This window comes from Sinocyclocheilus anshuiensis, unplaced genomic scaffold (assembly GCF_001515605.1).
Source record: "Sinocyclocheilus anshuiensis isolate Anshui unplaced genomic scaffold, SAMN03320099.WGS_v1.1 scaffold77, whole genome shotgun sequence".
Taxonomy (NCBI): Eukaryota; Metazoa; Chordata; class Actinopteri; order Cypriniformes; family Cyprinidae; genus Sinocyclocheilus; species Sinocyclocheilus anshuiensis.
The window spans coordinates 321,279-326,732 of NW_015537941.1; positions in this window are offsets into that span (position 1 = coordinate 321,279).

Genomic DNA, 5,454 nt, shown 5'->3' on the forward strand with positions numbered 1-5,454 from the left:
GGAGGAGGAGGAAGAAGGCTTCTTCCGTCCTTCAAGGCCGGGAGGCCTTCCTAGAGCCTGGTGCCCTGCCGGCGTCGCCCAAGCTCCTTGCCCTGCCGGCTCCGCCCAAGCTCAGGCTCCATGCCCTGCCGGCTCCGCCCAAGCTCAAGCTCCATGCCCTGCCGGCTCCGCCCAAGCTCAAGCTCCATGCCCTGCCGGCTCTGCCCAAGCTCAAGCTCCATGCCCTGCCGGCTCCGCCCAAGCTCCATGCCCTGCAGGCTCCGCCCAAGCTCAAGCTCCATGCCCTGCCAGCTCCGCCCAAGCTCCATGCCCTGCCGGCTCCGCCCAAGCTCAAGCTCCTTGCCCTGCCGGCTCCGCTCAAGCTCAATGCCCTGCCGGCTCCGCTTAAGCTCCATGCCCTGCCGGCTCCGCCCAAGCTCAAGCTCCATGCCATGCCGGCTCCGCCCAAGCTCAATCTCCATGCCCTGCCGGCTCACTCCTTGAGGCAGATTCCGCTCTTGCTGCCTGCCAAGCTGCCGGCCCCGCCCTGGCCTCCTGCCCTGCCGGTCCCGCCCTGGCACCCTGGTTTACCTCTATCTCCAGGCCCTCTTCCACTACACGGGCCTGGCCCACCATCCCTCCCCCTGATCCACCTCCGTTCCGCCTCCCTCTGGGATTGTTTAAAAAAATCACGAGTGGTGTGTAACTGGTGTGTTTTATGTCGTAGAATAAAATGTGAAAGTATCTTGAGCCTGTGTGAACCACGGACCTTATTTTAGGGGATTTAACCAAACTCCCATTCAAAAAACCCACTGACTCATATTGCCGTTTCTTCTGATCATGTTTGGTGTGGTTAGTGTGCAGAGGTGAGGGACTCGAGTCACATGACTTGACGAGTCTGACTCCAAAAATAATCTTGTTTGACTATAAGGACTTTTGAGCTTTTCTGTGTATCAATAGCACACCGAATAGAAACCGAAAATTGTGCCATTGATACGCATTTTCATGAGACCGGGCTCTGAAATGAAGTAAATGACTCGAAAAAAGATTTATTCATTTTGATATGATCCGATATGATAGTAAAATGATCCGAGCTTCCTATGATTGGATGGGAATATAGGTTGCGGGCACATTTTAACGAATGGAAATGAGTGGATATATTCCCTATCCTGTGCCCTAATGGACAGCACTAGTATTGCAGCCTTCATATAAAAAACATAATATGCAGATTTTCAGTCACAATACTTTGTTTATAAGGTTCATAGCATGTATAAAAGCTTAAGCTGACATGCTGTCAGTACATACAAGTATTTACATTTCTATGCAAACCTATGAAAATGTGTGACTGCTGGAACCAAACTTTACGTACATACATTGGCGAGTGATCGTCACTGTCACTGCGATTTCTACTATTTTTGCATTAACTGACTGCCTGTATATTATTCCTTATGTTAAAAAATATATATTTTTGATTAATTAATTTGCCTGATTTACTATTTTTTTAATTACTTTTGATTATTATGCGGCCCCGTCGTTCACAACTTAGCGCCAGTGTCTTGGCAAACCTTATTTTCTGTAAATGCAACAGTTAAATTGTTAAAAATTGTTTAGTTAAATTGAATTAGACAGATTGGATTAGACAGTTTAGACTGGATTTCTTAATTTTAAACATTTTGTGTAAGCAACACAATTTTATTTGATTTTCAGATATTAATGTAGTACAGATATGTATATAATTCATATACTGCAATGTAAATAAGATATATAATATATGTATATAAGTTAATCTTTTCTGTGCAAAAATAAATACGTAGCGAAAAAATGTACCTCTACTTATTTTAGTACTGAGACTTGACTTGACACTTATCAGGACTCGACTTGACTTGCTTAGGGTGAACCCTTGACTTGACTTGACTTGACTTGACTTGACTTGCTTGATTTGTCTAAACTGTGACTTGAGACTTGACTTGAGATTTGATGGTTAAGACTTGAGACTTGCTTGGACTTGACCATGTGTGACTTGTCCCCACCTCTGTTAGTGTGCATGGTCACATGCAGTCACATTGTCCGATAATGAAGCAGACGAATGACATGATGTTGCATGTTTGCGGAACAATGTGGCTTTTTCCGGGGAGACAGTAGTATTTGTTTTGACTGATGTTTCGTGAAGGATAGTTTGGTGACTTTGCTGCAGTCATTAACAGCAAAAGACCGTTGACAGTTTGTCTCTCGGTTACATTTTTGCCTTTTTTTTGGTTAATCCTGTTTGAGTGTTTGTTTATCTTGCCACACAATTCTGGAGTAATTGAAGCATCTCTCTTTGAATGACCTCTTCATGAGCTCCTAAAAGAACAAGTGAAGTGTAAAATTAAACAGCTTTAGTGGCTCAACCAGTTTTTGCTCCAAATTTTAAGTTGGAAAATCAACTGCAACCATAACAAATAATTTATCAGACCTATCAGTTGAATGCTAATGTTAACAGCTAACTTTCATCTGGATTTATAGACCTCTTTGATCAGAAAAGGCTAACCAGTTGAATGTTTATGTTAGCCGCTAGCTTTCTGCAGACATTACCCTTGATCAGAACAGATTCACCAGTTGAAAGCTAATGCTAATGACTAGCTTTCACCAGGCATTACAGATATCTTTGATCAGAAAAAACTCACTGTTTGACTGCTAATGCTAATGGCTAGATTTTTCCAGATGTTATAGACATCCTTGATCGGAACATTTGTACCGGTTGGATGCCAATGTTAACTGCTGGCTTTCTCCAGGTATTACAAAACTTCTTCACCAGAACAGACTGGTTGAATGCTAATGTTAGCCTAAAGGCTAACTTTCTTCAGGTACTACAGACCATAGATATATATACGCAGATGGCTCATTAGCGACTGTTTCTATGGGCCGCAATACGTAAGCCATCCGCCATTTTTGGAATGGTCTGCAAACCCAGTGCAAGTTGACTGTGTGCATCTACAACAGCAAGTTAAACACATGTATATCTCTAAATATTAATTGATTATTATGGTGAATGACGTCAATTTGACCGTTCCAAAATGGCGGACGCATCAACGTATCTGGAGTGGTTGAATAGGGAATCTATACATATCTATGCTATAGCCCCCCCAGATTAAATAAATTTCCGCTTGGTATTACAGACCTCCTTAATTGAAACAAACTCACCAGTTGAATGCTAATGCTAACAACTTTCTCAGATATTACGGACCTCCTTGATTGAAAGAAACACCAGAATACTATGTTAACATCTAACTTTCTCCAGGTATTATTTGATTGAAACAAATTCAACAGTTGAATGCTGCTAGCGGTTAACTTTCTACTGACGTTACAGACCCATCAGTTTAATGCTAATCTTGACATTCTCTAGATACTGACCTCCTTGATCGGAACAGTCTTACAAGTTTAATGTTAACTAGATTCTAATGCTAGATTAATCTAATGCTAGCAAGATTTCTCCAGATATTACAGACCTTCTTGTTTAAAATAGACTCACCAGTTGAATGCTAATGCTAACAGCTTAATTTCTCCAGGTGTTATTGACCTCCTTATTCAGAACAGACCCATAGTTTGAAAATTACCGTGTAGCTAGCCTGCTAATCTTTGCAGTGAAAGTCTAACATGCCATTGTAAGACCCAATTACCTACAGTAATCTTCGTTAATACGTTTCTCACAATCTGATATGTTATGTAAATCGGCTGTTGTTGTTTCTTCATTGTTTGTTTGAGCCGTGGCAACACAGCTATGTAGAGTATCCAGGGGACGTGCCTGTGCATTATAGCGTCACATTCCTACCGTGGTTATACTTTTAATGCACAGGTGTGTCCAGGTGGGGCCTCCACTTTTCTTTCTGCACACACTTGGCGATTAGACATATGATTATGTTTTGTAGAGATGAAGACATTAAATTCACGCAACTATACATACAATAAGTGGCATGTTAGCGCATGTTCTGGAGAGATCAGTCATGGAAAAGGAAATTAATCATAACTTCCATAAACACAATGGAAATTCATTCGTTTCAAAAGACAGTTGTATAATAACACCCTGCACTTATATATGTTTAGAACTCTTTCCATCCACCTTTATATATGATTATATTTCCTTTCTCTTATGACTAAGTCCAGCTCAGCTAATTGAAGCTCTTCTCAACAAGTTGTTTAAAATGGTGCAGTTTGATTAGTTGGATTATCTTAACAGTTTCTTTGTTATTGACATAGACATGATGGTGATAGATTAATGCTGAAAGTACCAGCGTTTCCCATTAGTTTACACCCGAGATGATGTTGGTTTAGCACTTCAAAAAGATACGATTGCAAAGAAGACCAAACAAAATGCCTCGGTGCACAGCTGTGGATTCTTTGAAAGCCTCTAAGCGAGACATCCATGTGTCAACAAACACGATGACACAGACATAACATGTCTGCTGAAGAGTTTAAACTGAATTATAGCCTATAATTATTGTCTCAAGTATAATAAATGGAGCTGACTTGACATGGGAAGTTGACATGCTTTTTTAAATGAGTTACATGAATAAGATGAATAACTATTTTTTGTGAAGATATCATGAATTTATTCAAAAATAATATGTAAAATGTATATATAAGTATATTATTTAATAAAGCATTAAAATAGATGGCATGTGTATGTATATATATATGTAATGATATATAATTTATGTTGGTACATGTAGTTAAATTTTTTAACTAACTAGTACTTTTTGTTAAAAAATGTAATATGAAGTAAGTACTATTATTGATCATTTCTTTTATGCATTTTTTTTATTTATAAAGACTGTATTATACATTACATATACATAGTTGACGTAGTTTTCTATTAGGATCTATATGACTATGATGAATAAGTATTTATTTTAAGATATTAAGTATTTATTAAAAATACAATTTGTTATATATATATATATTTGTATTTATACGTTAGCATGTTATATATTTTTATGTAGATATATGTGTGTAATTTATATATTATTTATAAAATACAAATTCAAGTTTTCAATTAAATTCAAGTTTATTTGTATATCGCTTTTCACGATACAAATCGTTGCAAAGCAACTTTACAGAAAATTAAGTTTCTACAATATGTTTAGTGGTAGCTTATCAGTGGTGACTGTCATCCAGACTGAAGCTTGTGTAAATCCTAGCTACCATGTCAATCCTGTGGCAAAAACAGAGAAACAAACAGAGACACAATTAGCGTAGCCGCTGTTCCAACCAAGCAAAAATGATTTGTTCAACTCAAGCTAAGGAATAATAATGTGCATTTGATCAGATATAACTGCATTCCAAGATTATGAGATGCATTATTTGAATGCTTGGCTAAAGAGATGTGTCTTTAATCTAGATTTAAACAGAGAGAGTGTGTCTGAACTAGGGATATGCCGGTATCAAATTTTCATGTTGCGATTAATTGCTAATGCTTTTATCACGGTATACGGTATA